Source organism: Mandrillus leucophaeus, unplaced genomic scaffold (assembly GCF_000951045.1).
Source record: "Mandrillus leucophaeus isolate KB7577 unplaced genomic scaffold, Mleu.le_1.0 Scaffold13, whole genome shotgun sequence".
Taxonomy (NCBI): domain Eukaryota; kingdom Metazoa; phylum Chordata; class Mammalia; order Primates; family Cercopithecidae; genus Mandrillus; species Mandrillus leucophaeus.
The window spans coordinates 1830537-1851857 of NW_012101254.1; the positions used below are offsets into that span (position 1 = coordinate 1830537).

The following is a 21321-nucleotide window of genomic DNA, read 5'->3' on the forward strand; positions in this document are numbered from 1 at the left end:
CCAGTCAACAATCACAATCTCTTAAGAGGGGATTATTATTATGAGCAACACAGGTCTTCCAGGGCCCCTTACAGTTGGGAGGCTTCTTAAAGTTTCCCAAACATGTTCTTTGATATTTTTTCAGTTCATTTGATTCTGCAACAGCATCCGACATAAAGAGACCAGGTCCAATTACATTTTTACAGATGCAGAAACTAAGTTTAATAAGATCACACAGAGTGGCGTCTCCAGCTACCAAGCCAGAGTTCTTTCCCTACTTTCATTTTTTCTCCCAGGTGCCACCTACACAGCCTGGTAGGTCCTGTCCTAAGAGCCCTCGGGAGGCTGCTTTACATGGTATAAGATTCCTCCTTCTCTGTGCTCATTCAAACAGTTCATAGTAGCTGGGTCTCCGCAGGGAGGAGATTTAGAGGAGAGAAGAAGCATTTCCAAATGAACATTTTAATTCTCTTGAACTCCTCCAGGGTGAACCCCATAAGGACAGGCACTAAGCTTTGCTTTGCACTTTATTCTATCACATGGAAGATATGCATAAAGACTTATTAGATTGGTGCAAAAGTAATTGTGGCTTTTGCCACTACTTTCAATGGCAAAACCACAATTACTTTTGCACCAGCCTCATATTTATGATGAATGAATGCAAAAGGCCTCCAGAGATGAAACTCATTCATCAGGCCTAATTCAATTAAGTATTTATAAACCTAGTGTAGCACTGAGTTCTAGATTCCCTTCTGGGCATATTTACCTATTCCTCCATGCAGTCTATACCCTCGGCCTAAGCTATTTCAAAGGTACCTAACAGAGATGTTCCACTCGCTATAGAAAAGCTTCCAGTCCAAAGCCTGCTGTCCTCTCATCTATAATGCTCCTGGTTCATATTAACTGTACCTTTCTGTACCATATTTTAACCCAAAAAAAAAAAAAAATCCATGAAAAACCCTAGGGCAGTTTAGAATTATCTTCTGTGCTGGCATGTTTCCTGTGACTCTTAAGCAGCCCTCGCAGGAGAGAAAGATCAGTGGTCGTCAGGAGATTCCAGATAAGAATTACTTCCTGATTTTATTTAAGCCAGACACTCAGTGTCATCTTATGATAAGGGCAGGTATCTATAAATAATTGAAATCTGGATCTTTGCGTTGTTAATGCTTTGTAACCAGATTTGCAATACAACTGGTCTTCAGGTAATATTTTTGAGTTTGCTCCCAAAGTCATTCAGTATCTCTACAGGAGAACAATTTTTATAAAATGCGGAAGGCCCAAAAAAGACAGATCTACCCCCTGCATTCTGCAGAGGGCAACATATTTGTTCCCTGTGGAGCATCTTGTAAGAGGTTGCAGGTCAAAAGAAGAAAACCATGAAAGCTTATTAAGCTGCCTCCAACCCACGACTTGGCCCTGGTAAACCCATTTGGTGCTCCCTGAGCTTCATCCTCCTTATCTGTAGAATGAGGGTGAAATGCCATGCCACCTTAGGGCAAAGGAATCAATCTGGAGGTTTTCCAAGATCTTTTTCAAACTATCCTCATGGCCTGGAATCCTCATGATTTCCGTTTTTGGCAGAGGAGAGGACCCAAACCATTGGCAGTTACTGCCCAAGTTCTGGGTAAGAGTACCCAAGTCATCACCATTGTTGCGATTGATGTATGGGGAAGGAGGAGCTTATTCTGCATTGGTGGTCCCTTAACCGATCATGGTGGGCATTTCAGAGGCTTTACATCTTTCTGCCATATTTAATTCAGCTGAGACTTATGAAGACATTACCACCACCATCATCATCTCTGTGTGCTTGGCCCTGTGCCTGATGTGGGAAGTGATGCAAATATAAAGACAGGTAAGGGTTGGCCCTGCCCTTTCAGTGCTCATAGACCAGAGAAATCATTCCATAGGCAACTAAGCCCAAGTGTCCCCAGTGGGCTGACCTCAGAGCACAGATGTTAAGGACTTGCCCCAAGACCCACTGCAGAACAAGCTAAAGGCAGAGCTAACGCCAAGAGTCTGGTCCCCTTAAGGATGTTGGTCAGGGCTCAGCCTACAAGTCTATGAATCAAAGAGGCCAGCCGAGTCGGGTGATAAATCCATACCTTTCAACTGCCGTGAAAGACATTTTAAGAAATGTTAACAACTTCATTAATTTTAAGGCCTTAAACTTGGGCTGAGAAATTTGACTGGAAAATTGCTGCCTGAAGGGATCGTCCTTCAGACAGTGAGAAGTCACCAAGTCTCTGCAAGTCCGTCGTGGAACTCCACGCTTGGCTGGCTGTCTTCACCTGCGTTCTGGTGGGGGGACGTCAGGGTGGGGGAATGACAGTGAGCATCAACAACCTGACTGCAGGTGTCCTGATGACCACTGGGCTAGGCCTCTCTCGGGTGAGCGGTCCAGTTCTGAATTGGAATGGCTTTCTTCTTTCCAGTGTTTTATGAGAAGAGACGAGGTGGAAAGAGGCTAATAAGATTTACTCACCCCCAGTCTGTAATTATCTGCTTGAGGAAAAAGTTTGACCTACCTTTTTGAAGCCTCCCCATATTTCTTCTAATTTGCGTTGGGGCCTGATATGCTGTGTGAAATATATTCTCTTCTATGGCTTTTGACATCAGATTCCAGTCCTTTCTCGCCTTTGTGTTGAATGACGAACGCCCACTAATTTCATCATCAGCGAGCAGAGGGCTGCACATTCCTCCCCTAAGGCTTTGAGAGGGAGGATGTCTAAAGAAAGACTTTATTTTTCTTTTTATCATCAGCTCTAATGCCTTTAGACTTATTTATAGGCTTGGCTAAAGGATTAGGCTCTAACTACCTACCTAGATAAAAATCTGTTCCATCAGGTAGCACCAGATGCTAAAAGATTAAGGCCACTGGGGGTTTTGAAAGGCAGTTTTGATCACCTTGAGTTTTAGAGCCACAGAGACAGATGGTATCCTTTCCAACTTTAAGTCATATTTGCCCATTCTGGGTATGGGAAGAATCACATCAACTTTTTAAATAGAATGACGAAAGGTTCTGCCCATATGAGCAGGAGAAAGGGACTTTTCATTTATTTAAAAAATAAAAATAAAACATGATACATTGCAAAACTCTTTTCACCCACTTTCCTCATGTAAGTTGTATTACAAAATTGCAGTAGATGAAAATTATTTTATATTTTATTTTTATGGAAATACACATTGAGGGTCAAAGGAGTTTATTAATGTGCTTTCAATTTACGGAGTAGGTGAGCCATTAGAAAAGAATGAACCCAGACTTTCTGACTCTCTGAGTGCTCTTTCTATCATGTCACAAAGTTATTTCAAAGATGAGCTTTCCCTGCCTGGAGAGCATGCCTACTTCCTGGATGACCTGGTGTTTAGCTGAATGATCAATCTGATGTCTAAGACCTTGGGTAGCTATGGAACCAAGACTTGATATCACCAAATGGAGACTATCCCAGGCAGGCCAAGTAATTCAACCCATTCTAACCATGAGTGGAATCCTCTTGGCACTGTAGATAGTCTTGTCTTCTCTACCATCCCTCCCTCCCCATGCCAGACTATGGTCCCTGTATGGATTGACTTGTGTCTCCCCACAACATTATGTTGAAGTTCTAATGCCCTAGTACCTGCTAATGTGACCTTATTTGGGAATAGAGTCTTTGCAATCAAATAAAAATGAGACCATACTGGATTAGGATGGGCCTTAATCCATTATGATTGGTGTCCTTATAAGAAGAGAAAACACAGGCATATATAGGGTGCACACCATGTGGCTATGGAGTCAGAGACTAGAGTGATGTGTCTACAAGCCAAGGAACACCAAGGATCGCGGGCAGCACTGGGAGCTAAGAGGAAGGAACAAATTCTTCTTTAGTGCTTCAGGGAGAGCATGGCCCTGCCTACATGTTAACTTTGAATTTTTGGCCTCCAAAACTGTGAGAAAAGAAATTTTTTTAAGCCACCCAGTTGATGGTACTTTGTTATGACCCATTATTTTAAGCCACTCATTATTTTAAGCCACCCAGTTGATGGTACTTTGTTATGACTGCCCTAAGAAACTGATCCAGCCCCCTAATGTCCAGAACATTGGCTCCTGGGAAAGAAAATATTCTTCCCAACATCCCAACATCTAAGCACAACAAAATAATTGTTAGATTTGAATAAAAGTTCTATTCAAAGTTTGTCTGCTTTCCAGTCCAAGGGGATCTATCCAATTCAGGGGCTGGTGCTTTTAGAAAGAAAAATTAGATTTTTTAATTACTTTCCCTGCCACTGCCACCATCACTACCCATCCTGTTAATGTATCAATTTATTTGATTGAAAAGACTAGGTAAATTAAATATCTCTCTCTCAAAAAAAAAAAAAAAAATCAGCCTAACACAGAATCAAAAATGGAAAACACAAAGGGCCTCCGGCTCTGTATGGGATTTGCTTCATATCTCTGGCAGGAAGTCAGTTTGATCGCATTTCTGAAATTACGTATTTAATGTGGCTGGCTGTGAACAGCCATTCTGGTCCTCAGGAGCACTGGTGTCAGTGAAAAGCAGCTCCCTTGTGGACTGTTGTCAGGGCTGAAAGCTTCCTTACCAACTCCTCTGCTCCTGCCAGGCCAGGTCTTTTTGTGTTCTCTTCCTAACCTTGCTCACTGAGCTAGGGTGTCAAGCTCTCTCCTAGCTTATGCCTCTGTATTTTCATCTATAAGCTTGGTAAACAAAAGACCTCTGCATGCATTCACCACAAAGGCTGAGTCCCAAAGGGGACAGTAATGCTGGCAGTCACACAAGACCAAGGATCAGGGACCGGCTATCACTTTGAGGGCCCTGACCTACTGGGAGCCAGTGTACTCAATCCATGGAAATTCAATAAAAAGGAGTTGGCTTAGGTGTTTCGAGGAGAGGCATGTTTAAAATGATCCTCTTGGTCATATCCCTTTAAAACAAAGACATATAAAACTATTCCAATAAATATGAACAATTTATCTCTGTTGGTGGCAAGTTGAGTAAGGATATGCAGAAAGAAAAAAAGACAGAATAAAAGATAGTAAGAGAATGAATGACCATGTGACACAAAGGTGAGAAAAACAAGTCAGAAAAGATCCATTTAAAACACTTTTCACAGACAGAGCAGGAAAGACACTGACAAAGGGAAACAGATGATGAGGGGACAGAGACAGAGAGAGACACACAAGGAAAGAGAGAGAAAGACACAAAAGTAGGAGGGGTCTCCCTTGGCTGTCTGACCGCCTTTTCATTTATTCTTTTTCCTGTTCACATGGGTTTGGCTCTCACTCCTGGGAAGATGGCTCCCTAGTGCTTGCTTCAGTCTTGACTTCCCCCTTCGGAGGCCCTCTTGCACCCCCACCCTGCCTGCATCATTTCCTCCTTAGCATGTCTCCACCAACACAGAGAACGGGAGAAGGGATGTCAACAGTCGTGGAGTGCCAAGTGTACGCTTGGTTGTGCTCTAGGCATGTCAATGATAAAGACAAATAGGGCACGTTTGCTTCCCTCAAGGAGCTCTGGAGGAAGAGGTAAGCATGCCTGCTCTTTGACAAATGCAGTATCAGAGGCCCAGGAACACAGAGGAGGGAGGACCAGGTCTGTAGAGGACCCAAGAAGGGAGATGTTTTGGAGACTAGGGCAGCAGAACTGGACCTTGGACTCTAGGGAACATGGAGAGTCATGAGAAGAGTGTTCTGGACAAAAGGGATGCATGTGCAAAGGTGTGTTTGGGAACAGGTCAAGCTCTGTGGCACAGGCTGTAGAGGACCTGGAGTGAGGCTGGAGAGATAGTTACTCTGCGTATGCTCAGGATTTGGGCATGGTCCTACACATGAGGCATAGGGTGGGAAAGAAAGGGAAGGAGGGGAATCTGGAAGAGATTCTGGATATAAGGTGAGCATCACTTGGTTTCCTATTCAGGAGAATCCACCTTGAGTAACTGAGTGGATGAAGATGTCATTGACTGGAACAGAGAAGAGAAACATTTGGCAAGGAAAGATGTTGACCAAGATATCTAGAGGGAGGAGGAAATATGGTGAGATCCACTGTAATCAAGTTACATTTGAAATGCCTTAGGACAGCCAGGTGAAGATGGCCAGTACAAAGCTGTAAACCCAGGTCTTGGCTTTGAGGAGAGAAGTGGATAGAGAGTTATTAGCAGCAAGACTGAGGTTGAGGCCAGCACAGTTGCTCACACCTGTAATCCCAGCACTTTGGGAGGCCAAGTAGGTGGATCACCTGAGGTCAGGGGTTCAAGACCAACCTGGCTAACATGGTGAAAACCTATGTCTACTAAAAATACAAAAATTAGCTGGGAGCACATGTGCCTGTAGTCCCAGCTACTTGGAAGGCTGAGGTAGGAAAATCGCTTGATCCCGGGAGGCAGAGGTTGCATTGAGATGAGAGTGTGCCTCTGCATGCCAGCCTGGGTGACAGAACGAAACTCCATCTCACACACACACACACACACACACACACACACACAGACCGAGGTCAAAGCTGGTAATTGGAGGTTGAAGACCCAGAGGAGATCCAGGATGTTTCGTTTGAGAGGTAAGCAGAGGAAAAGGACCATGAAACAGAGAGAGATGAAGAAACGGGAGAGAGGAGGAGAACCAGGAGATGGTATAGTCACCTGTGTTAGTCTGTCCTCATGCTACCAATAAAGACAAACCTGAGACTGGGTAATTTATAAAGGCAAGAAGTTTAATTGACTCACAGTTTCACATGGCTGGGGAGGCCTCACAATCATGGCAGAAGGCAAGGAGGAGCAAAACCACATCTTACATGGTGGCAGACAGAGTGTGTGCAGGGGAATTCCACATTATAAAACCATCAGATCTCATGAGACTATTCACTATCACAAGAACAGCATGGGGAAGACCTGCCCCCATGATTCAGTTACCTCACACAGGGTCCCTCCAATGGCACGTGGGAATTATGAGAGCTACAGTTCAAGATGAGATTTGGGTGGGGACACAGCCAAACCATATCAACACCAAAGCTAAGGAAGTGAGGAATTTTTAAATGAAGGAATGTTGTATGTATGTGTGGTACCCCCAACACTCCAGTCAGTTCTGTGGAGGCAGAATCTCTCTCTGGGTCTGACGAACCATCATTACCTAATAGGAAGGTTTACTCAGTTTTAGCAGACATGACATGGCTGTTGGATTTAATAGAGCTTCCTTTTGGATACCATATAGCAAGTATTCACCACCAGCAGCTGCTGACCACACTATAGCCCCAAATTAGAACAGTCTGGGAGGTTGTGGACCTCACTTTATCCCCATATTCTCATGGAGAAAATTTTTATGTGTCTCCCTGCTACTCGGTGCCTCTGATGTCACACTTTTCCTTGTGTCTTAGTTATTTGTGGTCCTGCATTATCACTCTTCCTAGACTTGAAGCATTTAGACGTCCAGGAATTCACATCTTGTTTCCTTTTGCACCCCTGGTACTTCTCTCATGTTTTGTACTCATTGTGTACTCACTAGAGGTAATTGCAATGTCTGCTCAGCAGTTCAGGCACAAACGAGGAGCAAACTGAGGTCTCCCAATTCTCAACCTCCAGCTTTCCAGCCCCCGAAGTTCTCTGTTTTATTAAAGGGCAGGGACATTCCCACCAGCCCTCTCATTTCTAGTCATATTAATCAGTTTCAGGAAAGAAATGTGTCTAAGGGGAGAACAGTTGATGGGCTGGACTGACTTTGGTTGAGGATTCAAAGCTGTGATTTTAACTACTTTGAGCAGGCTTGTTTTTTTTCTTTTCTTAACCTAAAAAAGCATACTCAGCAGACATGAGTGAGCTGAGGAATTTCTCTTTTGACAGCTGTGGGACATCTGAGATATCGTATACAGAGCACTTCTAACCAACCTAGAAAGACATATGTCCAAAACGTGTTCAGGAAAAGGACTGATCAAGAGTGAGAAAAATAAGAGAAAATCGTCTTAAAATGTTTTGTTGAGAGCTCAGGCGCAAAACTTTGTGTCAGAAGAGAGCTCCGATTCACAGGACTTGAACCAGCCCATTTGGGTAGATGACTAGAATAATTTGGTCTATGAGAAGTTCATAGAAATTGTGAGCTGTCAGGGCCTTCTGTGGTCTGATCAAATAGCCACATCTGTAGGATGAGGAAACAGAGGCCTAGAGAGGTTAGTGATCGCCCCAGGACTAGTGGCAAAGCTGAGATTCAAACCCAGGCCATCTGCTTGGCAGAGCCCCTGCCTAACCTCTCTACCATAGAGGCAAGGGTTCATTTTCTTCTCAATAAGAGGGCTCACAAAATATTTTCTCACATTTCAGTCCCATCTGTTGCTTTGCACACCTCATCCCTTGAATACCTTGGGTTTGCATCAGCCCAGTAGAGTTTTGCTGCCCCACGGATTGCCTCGGTGTGGGGTCAGTGCCTTGCTGGTGTGGATGAACACATGGCCACACTCAGTCTAGTTGCCTTATAGTCACTTGGAGAGCACCTTAAAAAACAGGATTCTGGTGAGGGTGTTCACTGGACTGAAGAACTAGGTCTGGTTATCCTAGGGCTTTAACTCGCCTCTACATTGCCTATTTAAATCTTCTCTGGGCCGGGCGCAGTGATTCATGCCTGTAATCCCAGCACTTTCGGAGGCCAAGGCGGGTGGATCACCTGAGGTCAGGAGTTCCAGACCAGCCTGGCCAATATGCTGAAACCCCATCTCTATTAAAACTACAAAAAATTAACTGGGAATGTGGTGGCAGGCGCCTGTAATCCCAGCTGCTTGGGAGGCTGAGGCAGGATAAATGCTTGAACCCAGGAGGTGGAGGTTGCTGTGAGCTGAGACTGCACTATTGCACTCCAGCCTGGGTTACAGAGCGAAACTCCATCTCAAAAAGTAAATCAATCAATCAATCAATCAATCTCCTCTGTAACATCCCAACAAAAGGTCTTCCAGCCTCGGCCTGAAAGCAACACATAGAACCACAGTGGGGAAAACTCATCTTGGGGATCTGAGACATGGAATGAATTCCCAGCTCTGATTCTTGTGAGTTGTATTACTTTCAGCCACTACCTACTCCTTTTGGTTCTCTATGTCATCTTTAAAGTGGAAGTGATCAGAATTACCAACTGACAGCATTATTGTGAGGGTATGATGACAGATCTGAATGTGCCCAGTGCACAGCAAAAGGTGGGTTTTGGTGGCGTGGCTCCATTTGCTCTAAGGCTCTGGCTTAAAACTCTTTTAAGTCCCTAGTTTTGCCCTCTGGAACTTGAAAGCACTTTGCCTTTAATCACACTAGTATTTGAGCTGGGATTTAATTCATGCAGTTCAGCTTCAACATTTATACACCTATAGCGAATTAAGCAATATCAGTTCTTCACCTGCCTAGAATAACCTTATCTTCTCCTCTGTTCTTAGCAAACTTCCTAGACAAACCCTTAATATCAGTTGAAAGTGTTTCATCCTTCAAGATGTAGCCCAGCAATTGCTGTTTCTGTGAACCTTCGGTCCTCCCAGGCAAAGAGCCTCCCATGTTCTGTTTTCCCCGAGGCCTCTTAGAGTTAGGTGTGGGCAAGTTCATCCCCCAACTGGACTGGGAGTCCCTGAAGGGTAGAAGGTCTGTGCTCGGCCAGCCTGGTACCTTCCTGTGTTTGAAAACAGGGAGGAATGGAACCGCATGTTCACATTAACACTCAGCAAGTCCTGTCTCTTTAGAGACAGCAGAGTAAGTGGGGAGGTCTATCTGCATATTCTGAGGTCTCCCTTAACCACCAGGCCTTCTCCTATTGTCATGGATGCCACGTTGCTCAGAGTTCATCTCCAACCTTCTGGTTTCAGGAATAAGCCCGTTTAGACAGATGTCGTATTGAAAAATGGTACAAACTGCTAAGGATTTCACCATGCCCTCTGGAGCCTGCGTCATTTTGTTAGACTTTCTTACCCAACACACATACACATATTCTGCATGAGTGTTTCCTGGAAATTGCAAGCAGAGAACTGAATTGGAAGTCCAGTCTGGGTTCTGGTCTCAACTCTCTTCCTGCTCCAGACCCTAGGCCTTGCCACTTTGACCAAGTCCCTTCACTCTCCTGAGCCTTAATTTTCCCATCTATAAAATGAGGAAGCTAAGCTAGTTGACTTAAGAATTTATTTTCAATTTTCTGTTCTGTGATTAAGAGCAGAGCCATGTTTTTCTATCTGTAACGTAGTAATGGTCACTGATAAGAGAAATAAGAATTCAACTTTCCATGTGTATCTCCCACTGCAGTGTGCACGTGTGCGCACACGCTGCCATCCGAGGCTGTGTTCGTGTAATTGATTGATGGAAGGAGACTTGGCCCTTCTTCTCAGCAGCTTGATTATAAGTGAGCTAAACAGATGTCTTGAATTGGGTGATTGGTTCCCAAGATGCATTCCAGGGAGCAGGCTGGTGAAAAGGAAGTGAATGATTTCAAGTTCTGGGGCTCTATGACAAATGAACAGTGGTTGTGGGCAGAGCGGGTAGGGGCCAGGTTGGGTACTTAGTGTTATGAAGCAAGTGACCAGATGTTGATGGCAGCTTGTGGATTAATAACGAAGGTGACTGGTGAGCCAAGTACCCCTTAAGGAGATAATCCAGAAAGGGGGAGCCACAGTCCCTAATCGTCTAAGCCTGGGCTGGAAGTCAGGCCCCCTGGGTTTCTACTGACCAGCTGGCTAGAGTGAAGTTAGGCAGCTTATTTTGGCCACCTGCCCAAAGGGGCAATTATTCTTAGCATGGTAGAGATGCAAGAGACCGGAGAATCGTTTTATTCCCCCACTCCATTTTACAGATGAGGACACTGAGGTCTGGAAAGCTTAAGTGACTTGTGTGAAGTTATATCACAGAGCCAGAGCTAGAACCCAGGTCATCTCACTTGAGGTCTTCCACAGCCAAGCTCAATCAGCCGTCACAAAGGAAAGTTTGAGAGAGGAGCACACGTTTCTCCATCACCCCTTTTCCTTTTACGCTTCCAACTGCAACGGGGCTTGAAACAAAGTTTTCTTCCTGCTGTGCTGGATATACTCCCTCTTATATCCTCTCTGCCATTGCTGACTCCTGGAGACACTTAAAGAGTAACAGCAATGGCTGGGCACGGTGGCTCACACCTGTAATCCCAGTACTTTGGGAGGCCAAGGTGGGCAGATCACAAGGTCAGGAGATTGAGACCATCCTGGCTAACACGATGAAACCCTGTCTCTATTAAAAATACAAAAAATTAGCGGGGCGTGGTGGCAGGCACCTGTAGTCCCAGCTACTTGGGAGGCTGAAGCAGGAGAATGGTGTGAACCCAGGGGGTGGAGCTTGCAGTGAGCCAAGATTGCGCCACTGCACTCCAGCCTGGGCAACAGAGTGAGACTCTGTCTCCAAAAAAAAAAAAAAAAAAAAAATGAGTAACAGCAATGACACCCATCATTAAATAAGGCCAAACTGTGTGCAAGTCACCATGCAGGGCACTCAACGTACACTATTGCATTTCACCCTCCTCACAATTCCAGGAGGTAGTCCCTGCTTTAATTCTTATTTTGCAGTTGAAAAAATTGAGGCACAAAAAGATTAAATAATTTTCTCTGACATGTGGAGCTAGTAATGGCACAGCCAAATTTCCAACTTGGGAGCCTGACCTCATGCAGGATCTGTGCTTCTAGTTACTCCATGCAGTGCCTCCCCAGACACCCTGGTGCCTCTCCCATTCCCCTGAGAGGTTGATATAAAATAGGGCAAGGACAGAAGGATCTCTGTTCTAGCCTGCTTCTCCCTGGGTCCTCCAAGGTCAAGTCAGGTCAGTTCATCCCCAGGTTCCTGGTGGTAGATCTGAGACACAGGAAGAAGACACAGTGCTATGTCTGCATCAGAGGGCCAAGATGGTGAGAACATCCATCTATTAGTATATGGTATCTCAGGGTTTCTAAAGCATGGCCACATTCATTACCTCGTATGATCATCACAGCAGATATATGTTTTTTTCTTTTCTTCTTTTTTGTTTTTGAGACGGAATCTCACTCTGGCACCCAGGCCGGAATGTAGTGGCACAGTCTTGGCTCACTGCAACCTCCGCCTCCCGAGTTCAAGCGATTCTCCTGCCTCAGTCTCCTGAGTAGCTGAGATGACAGGCGCCCGCCACTATGCTTGGCTAATTTTTGTATTTTTAATAGAGACAGGGTTTCACTATGTTGGCTAGGCTGATCTCGAACTCCTGACCTCAAGTGATCTGTCCGCCTCGGCCTCTCAAAGTGCTGGGATTACCGGTATTTATATTATTTTTATCAGCATAATTAGTGTGATAATTCTACCTGGTTTATCCATGAGAAAACTGAGACTCAAGTGGTTAAATGAATTGCCCCAAGCACAAGGCTGATGGTCCTGGAGCTGGGAGGCTTCCTAAGAATTCTCTAGTGAACTTTCCCCTTTGCTTCTGGCCCCATGCTTTCCCTCACCCTGTTCTCACTGTGGCTCCTGGCCTGAGAACAGACATGCTCACCAGCAGGGAGCTTCCAGCAACCATCAAAAAGCAGTTTGTTGGCAGAAGAGTACATGTAGGAGGAGACAACCCAAAAAGCTTTATTGGAGGTGAGTTGAGCCATCTGATCATTGGGAGATATTTGAAACCTAGCCATATATGGTTTTGCTAATTTATTCCAGAAAAAAATAGTGTGGATTTTTCAGAATTTTTCTACTTGTTTAAGGTATTGTTTTGTCTATTTGTCAGGCACAGCTTTGAATAATTATAATAATAACAATCAGGATAAGAAACAGAATTTTAGTACCAGCCTTGCAACCAGCCGCTGTGCATTCTTTCATGATCCCCATCATTCTCCAGCCTTTTCCTTCCTCTCAGAGGTCTCCAAGGTCCCTCATGACTCGGAAGGCCTACAGCTGGGATATTCTGATGAATCCCTTGAGCAAAGAAGACACCCTCCCTGTGCCTCAGGATTAGTGGCCACTGAGAGAGTTCCCTTGAGCTGGGTACAATCTTTAAGGACTGACAGTGTTTTAAGAATGCTGATTTCTGGGGTTCCATTTAATGAAATGTAGCGTTACGTGTAGATCTCTCTAAAGGCCAGCTGTAAGATAATTGCCATGTATGCATGATGTTTCATATGGTTCTTTACTGAAGACACTTAACCAGACTTGTCAGGAATACATTGGCATTTTCCTATGTCATGAAGAAAACCAGCTTCAGCTGGAGGGGCCAGTAAGAAAGCCTGAGGATGCATGACAGGTGGTGGTTCAGTACTTCTGCCCAGCTCCCGTCTGGTGCTCCCCAAAGTGGTGACACTCAGAAAGACTTCTGCAGCCAGGAGAAATGCCCTCCACACTGTGTGTGAAGGACTCATTAATCAGTGGCATGGCCCTAAGTCAGTATTTTCCTGTGCCTGGGTCTTGTTTTTTTCACATCTCGAATGGAGAAATGGTTGACCTCAAATGTTACTTAAAGTTCTAACAGCCTCTGACTGCAAATATCACCTAAAGGCAATGCCAACCTTACTTTGGTACAACAAAATACTAAAGAAATGGTCATGGTCATGTGCCATCACCTGCTTCAGACTGACAATTTCTCAGAATACTATTTCTCAGGATGAACAGGAAGCTGTGTTCACAAAAGGCGTGGTAAGCAAATTTGGAATCAGCCAATGTGCTTTGGGAATTCTCCATTCTAAGCACATGCCTCATCATCTTAAGCCCTTTCAGCAGTTCTGGAAAGTGAGGCTTCTCACTGAGATGACCTGAATGAGGCTTAGCACAGACAGTGTCCCATATTACAGAGCTGACAATGGCAGAATTGGAGTCGAATCTCAAGTCTTGTGCTCTATTCCTGTGAATCAATCATGATGATATTAAGGTCACTTGATGCATAAGACATATGGCCATAGACGTACGGGGAAAGATTGTACGGCTGATTGGTATCACAGACATCACCATTCAACAAGTGAGGACAGTCAGGCCCAGCGTCAGGCTCTGTATCCCAGTAGTTAGACATCAAGTCAAGATAACTGGAGACAGGAAAGCATTTTTAGCGGGAAAATAACCCCAACACAAAATCACAATCATATTGTCATTTTAAGTGAGTGGCAAACCTGATAATTCTGTTTTCAGACGCAGATCCCATTGACCAAGTATTCAGTTAAATGAACTCTTATAGGCCCCTTCTGAAAACAGATACATCCTAATGGCCACAGAAACTTTGCCCACCCACCCTCAGTTTTCTAAACTGGGATCCCAATCAGACCCAAGAAACACAGCACATATTCTGGAAGACATCAGTGATATGGCTTGACCGTGTTCCCATACAAATCGCATCTTGAATTGTAGCTCCCATAATCCCTACATGTCATGGGAGGGATCCGGTGGGAGGTAATTGAATCATGGGGGCAGGTTTTTCCTGTGCTGTTCTCATGATAGTGAGTAAGTCTCATGAGATCTGATGGTTTTATAAAGGACAGTTGCCCCGCGCACACTCTCTTGCCTGCTGCCATGTGAGATGTGCATTTCTTCTCTTTCCCTTTCTGCCATGATTGTGAGGCTTCCCCAGCCATGTGGAATTGTGAGTTCATTAAGCCTCTTTTTCTTTATAAATTACCCAGTCTTGGGTATGTCTTTGTTAGCAGCATTAGAACAGACTAATACAATCAAGAAACCTAGATGGGAACTTTAAGCCCTGGGCTTTATTGTGCTTGTGGTTTTGGCTTCCTGAGCCATATCCCCACTGAGAGTCTGACTTAGATCTTGGTGATGTGTCCTCTGACTCAGTCCTCACCTAGGGCATCCCAGGCCCAACTTTATAGGTCGTATCAGAGCCTTCAAGACAGCAAAGACACTCTGGCTCCTGTCGTGCCCCCAGCTTTGTCCTGCCTGTCCCTCTCTGGGCCCAGGTCCTTTCCTGCCTCACTTGCAGAGCTCATATATTGTTGTAGTGTGAAGTGCGGCCATCCAGAAGAGTGTTGGCATTCTAAATCAGCACACTGGCTGATTCAGAATTTGTATACCATGCCATTTTTTGAGCACAGCCTCCTGTCCATCCTGAGAAATAGTATTTCAATTGTCAGTATGAAGGAGGTGATGGCATATGACCATGACCATTTCTTTAGTATTTTGTGGCACCACAGTAAGGTTGGCATTGCCTTTAGGTGGTACTTGCAGAGTCAGACACTGTCAGCTCTGCCTCACTTGTGGAGCTCATACATTGTTTCCTGCCTCACTGCAGCCGCAGACATGTCCGTGTCTGTGGCTCTGCATGAGGGGAGCTATGTCTGCTGCCTTTTCTATTGGCAATCCTGTTTGTGACCTACTGAAAGGGACTCAGGACTCACAGCACATCAGTAAAAGACCACCGAGTCCCTTCCTATCTGAGTAACATCAGATGTGACTTCACTTCTCTGAGCTCCAATGCCTTCATTTGTTGAATGGAGATAAGAATCCTGCCTACATCAAAGGGATTAAATAAGATGATCATGTCAGGTGCCTGGCATGGTGACCAGCCCCAGTGAGCCCTTGGCGAGTGTTATTACTTATGAATACACTTCCCACACACCTTCACAGAAGTCCTCTCCATAGGGCTCAGGGCTCTTCTATGCACACTACAGCATGCGTTGCCAGGAACAAGAAAGTAAGTAAGACCTCCAGCTTTACTTCATAATAAGAGACAAAATCAAGAAGGATGAAGTGTCATGGAATTGATGGGCATGGCGTTCTTCTCTTTTTTATGACTTTTCTTTTCATTCTGCAGTATTTGTTTCCAAGGCTCACAGTGACCTGAGGCTGTGAGGCCTCATCCAAGGGGCTGATGTGGACCTGCCCTGGGGGGCTGCCCTTTAAGGCCCTGCCACCCTACATTCACCTGGAAACTGGGCAATGTTGGAGGGGATGTCTTTAAAACTAACGGGAGCTGCTGGTCCCCTACCTTGAAACTGACCCAAGGTGATTTAGAAAACTAGTAGGATTTAGGAAACTAGTCTCTTGGTTAACAGGCTCAGGTTAAGGAGGCATAAAGGGCCTTGCTCCAAGGGATTCTGGGGAAATCTGAGGTCAGTCTGGATACAAAGGAGGATTGTTTGATATTCTGAGCCCACTCAAGAGGAGATCCAAGTGTCCAAAATGCACCAAGCTCTCTATTCCCCTTTTGTGGTGTTATGGAGAATAGCTGGAACCTACATGCAGTCTCCTTGAGTGTCTCGGCCTGGCACATGGCCCTGGTTGGAAGGCCCCCATCTCTGCCTGAGTAACAAATGCTGGGCTTCCTAGGCACAGGCCTTGGGCTTGACTGCTTTGGGAGTCTCACACATTCCTAGAGGCTACATTTCCACCCTCGGGTTCAGAGTGTTCAAGGTGGATGGTCATTGACAAGTCTTCTACAGCCAGGGGGTTTTGATAAGGGAGACTGGGTATGTCTTCGGGCAGGGTCACCCCTGTGGTTTTCTGATAGTTACCATAACGTTCTTCTGAGTGGCTGTGCTTCATACTAAAACAATGTCTAGAAGCTAACTGTTAATGAATTCAGTCTTTAAAATGTGATTCATGCACTGGGAGATTTCAGGAAGTGAGTATCAAATCATAAAAATGTATGAACACACACACACATGTGCAGGTGTGTGCACACACACTCACTTGTTCATCCTGCAACCATTATGTACAAAACTTACACGAGCTTTCCTTTTTCTTTTTTTTTTTTTTTTTTGAGACAGAGTTTTGCTCTTGTTGCCCAGGCTGGAGTGCAATGGTGGGGGTCTCGGCTCACCACAACCTCAGCCTCCCGGGTTCAAGAGATTCTCCTGCCTCAGCCTCCCGAGTAGCTGGGATTACAAGTATGTGCCACCATACCTGGCTAATTTTGTATTTTTAGTAGAGACAGGGTTTCTCCATTTTGGTGAGGCTGATCTCCAACTCCCGACCTCAGGTGATCCGCCTGCCTGGGCCTCCCAAAGTGCTGGGATTACAAGTGTGAGCCACTGTGCCCGGCCAAGCTTTCCTTTTTAATTCTTTGAGAATCTAGAGGCAAACCAGGTCCCCATTGAGTGTGATGTATATTCAACCTCCTTCCATAGGAAATCTGTCTCTTGGGATGACAACAAGTCCCTGTTTAGGGGCAGCAGCTCCTCAGCAGAGGCAGGCTGAATGGTCTGTAGGTTTGGTTGTGTCGGCCCAGGGTAAGCCTATAGAATCACTGACCCTCAGAGATGAAGGGCACCATGGAGGACACATGCTCCATTTCTTTCATCTTTCAAATGCAGAGAAACAGGCCTAGAGACAGAAATGGACCTGCTGGGGTCTCAGCTGCTCTGTGCGGGACCAAGCCCAGAACCATCCTCCCTGCTCTGCTAGAACCCTTTCCCTTCACAGCACTTGATGCTCCTCTCAGCTGGCAGATCTTTTCCAGAAGGTTCCATTACCTTACCTCTCTTCCATGATGGAAACAACAAGAAAGTAGGTGGCAGTGATTTCACGTATGTGATTGGCAGGTCCTGGAAAGTGTGTCTTTTTCTCAACGCTCTTTTTCAATGGTCAGATTCTCTTGGGTCAAAACAAAAAAGGTCAAGATCTCTGGATCCTCCTGAAGGTCACAGTCATTCTGCAAAATGGGCCTGACATTGAGAAAATATAGATGTGTCCCCTATCATGGAGAAGCCTTTTCAGATATGAAAAGTTTGCAGGCTTTGGGTCTGAGAATAACCAAGATAAAACACTTCATAGGTTTCTCATCTATTGTGTAATTTAATCTTCAGCGCTAAATTGAGATTCTGAAACTGGGGGAGAGAGACGAACAACACTGGATATTCCGCATTATCCAGTTCTAGGTCACTCTCTGGGTCTGCCTTGGGGTAGTCCTTTGATTTGGGGGCAAGAAAACTTTTTACGCCTCAGCTTCCTCACCTATAGAGAAAAGAAGAAACCAACCACTTCTCAGTGTTGTTCTGAAGATGGGGTACAGTGATGGAAGGAAAACACCCAGGACAGTGCCTGGAAGACTACCAGGAGGGGCTGAGTGAATGTAGTTTCCCACCCTTACCCCTGGGTGGGTGTGGACCTGCCTCTGTGGTTGGGTTGCTTAAGGTTCAGCACTGTGCTGAAGCCCTAGACCCCTCTGAATCCCTCCTGTAAAGTAGATTCTACAGTCTCTACCTAACAGGCACTGAGTCGGAAGAGGGTGAAGGAGAGACATTCAAGAAGCACACTAGGTCTAGAACCTCGGAAAAGACCCAAGGAAATTAAGACTTAACCTGGTGTTTTAGACAAGTCCCAAGGTATTATTGCCCAAGAGGCACTGAGGCTAGTTTGAGAGAGAAAAACCTGTGTCCATGTTTTATAAGAAATTAAATCAGAATGTAGAAAAGCCCAATTCAGTTTCACCCAAATGAGTAGTAATAGTAACTCCATTCCTATTTAAAGCTAGAAAGTACAGCTTTAACAGCTAAAAGGAGGTTGCTGCGGACTGAGAATTACAGAAGGAACTCATTTGATAATCGGTACATTTGCATAGTCTGTTTTACTAGGCAGGATCTGGCCCAAACACAGCCAATTATCACACTTAAATTCTCCAGCATTCAAAGATCCTAGAATTAATATACTTGGTGCTGGGATTGTATATTCCACTGTCTGTTTGTTGATATACATGTAGGGCACATTTGCCAGGCAGGACACAACTCAGACAGTTGGCACACCTCACCTCTGTCTTGAATAGAAATAGGTCATCTTTCATTGGAGGAGAAAAATCAAGATAGACGATGGCTGCAGAAGTTGAATCTTTGGGAAAAGCACTGATAATTGTCAATGTGGGATGGGAGTGGCTGGGGGCTTTCTCTCCCTTCCTCTGACATGAACATCCACCAATGTGGATGTGTCTTTTTGACCCTCCCCAGAGGAGTTACATTTCATGGCTACACCTCTCCTTATTAGTCACGTTTCATAGCTAATCCTTCCTATGTCACTTTGGTGTTGCAAAGTACAAAATGTTGGACCAGTTTTCTCTTTGTAGTCTCATATGAAAACCAGGTGTCTTCAAATACATCTTGAAGATTAAGGCAGCCTGTGGTTCCTGGACACCAGCTGTAGAGCAAGTGGCCTATCAACCCAAAGTGAGAGCTACCTATTTCAGCTTTCCAGTATGAAGGCAAGTTGTCTGAATCGTGAAAGGGCAAGGAGTATTAACCTTAGGGCCAGAAGGATGGCAGCTCCTGGAAAGCAACTGAGGAGCAGAAAGACACTCAATAGAAGTGTAATTGAAGGATTTTTTTTTCTTTTCTCCTACACTTAAATAGTTTGCTTCGTGTTAACATGAATATTTTGCTCCCAACTCTGCAGCAGGGCCAGCTGTCTATGGGTGTGGACACCCATTGGAAGACAATCCAGTGACCAGCTGCTTGCCTTAGAATCTGCCTCCACTGTATTCTGAAATTTCCAACACCAGACTTGTCTTGGAGATTGGGGTAGTAGTAGCCTCAGAAGCAGCTGTTAAAATGCACAAATGCTAATTGGGACGTAGCACCCATTAGCACTGTCACAAAGATTGAATTATCAAAATAGCTATTTTAACTCTTCTGAGGCCATGGACTTTGGAATCTTTAAAAAGCCAAATCAAATGGGAACTTTAGAAAATATCTGGTCTAGATTTTATATTTGAGGAACTTGAGGCCCAGAGAGGTTAAGTGACTTATTCAAGGTCACCAGCAAATCAGTGGCAGAGATGGAGCTGCAGCCCAGGTTTCACCAGGTGCTTGTTCCTGGAATCTTCTAGTCTATAAGCCCTTTGTCTTGCAGATGAGAAAACCAAAGTTCACACATGAGAGGTAACTGGACAAGCCTGGACTCAAACTGAATTCCTCAGATTGTCTGTCCAATATCTATCACATTATCCCTTTTTTTCTTATTCCCATGGCTTTGGGGAGAGGATGAAATAAGAGGTGGTTGAACGTTTTGTGTCTTGGCATCTTCCATTAATCCATAAGTCAGCTTTGAGAGCCCACCATGTGCAAAGTTCTTCAGCCACTTTGGAGAGTAGACAATGAGCAAGGAAGGGGAAGAAAAGCTGAGTGGCCCATGTACCCTAAAAGTGGGGCAAATGTGGAATCACTGGACAGAAAGAGTCTGCCTAGGGAAGCTCAACAAAGTACAAAACATCCCAGGGCATGGGCCCTTCCTGCCTCCCTTTTTTCTCTCTCCTTACCCAGAGACCCTCCCCAATCACTCCCCAAGAGAAAATAAACCCTGATTCACTGTCATCGCCTTGGCCCTCTTCTCTGGACAGGAGATTGAAGGGTAGATTATAGGGCTGGCAAAGCAGGCTATGAGGAAACTGCAGTTCCCTGTGGCCTTTCTCTTATCAATCAGAAAGGACAGGGTCTGGCTAGCATTTTTCAGAGCATCCAATATGGACCAGGTCCATTTTTTCATAGGCAGTACATTTTTTTATTTTTTTTAATTTAAGTTCTGAGGTACAAGTGCAGAACATGTAGATTTGTTACATAGGTATATGTGTACCATGGTGGTTTGCTGCACCTATCAACCCATCACCTAAGTTTTTAAATTTTTTTTATTTATGCATTTTTTCTTTTTTCACGGAAAAGGGCAAGCAGGTTGTATTTCTGGCCAGGCATGGAAAAGGAGAGAGCACTTGCTCTAAAGACAGCTTCTCCCAGAGCAGTGGGAAGCTGGGGAATGTTACAGGGTTAGACGTGGGTCAGAGGCTATGTAAGCTTGTGTGGGGAAAAACTTCAGACACGCAGGTGCAGATCAAGAACACGTGTGCAGAAAGTGGCAGTGATTCTCTTCTATGGGTGGGAACTTTTACATTATAATGATATGCTAATGATCTAAATGTGACAGGGGCCACTGGTTCTGGTTTGCTCTGGTTTTGTGCAGGCCTTATCTTCCTCTGCAAAACGTCCTGAAGTTCCCAGGCCATCTGGAGTTTTTTTTTTTTTTTTTTTTAATACTTGAAGTTCTGGGATACATGTGCAGAACGTGCAGGTTTGTTACATAGGTATACACGTGCCATGGTAGTTTGCTGCACCCATCAAGCTGTCATCTACATTAGGTATTTCTCCTAATGCTATCCCTCCCCTATCCCCCCACCCCCAGACAGGCCCTGGTGTGTGATGTTTCTCTCCCTGTGTCCACATGTTCTCATTGTTCACCTCCCACTTATGAGTGAGAACATGCGGTATTTGGTTTTCTGTTCCTGTGTTACTTTGCTGAGAATGATGGTTTCCAGCTGTATCCATGTCCCTGCAAAGGACATGAACTCATCATTTTTTATAGCTGCATAATATTCCATGATGTATATATGCCACATTTTCTTTATCCAGTCTATCATTGATGGGCATTTGGGTTGGTTCCAAGTCTTTGCTATTGTGAACAGTGCTG

At 44.9% G+C, this 21321-nt stretch overlaps 1 protein-coding gene across 1 annotated transcript in view; it reads left to right on the forward strand.

The window, feature by feature from the left end:
* ALK (anaplastic lymphoma receptor tyrosine kinase) overlaps positions 1–21321 on the forward strand; it is a 793694-nt gene that overhangs the window by 220219 nt on the left and 552154 nt on the right. The gene's annotated exons all lie outside the window — the stretch shown is intronic.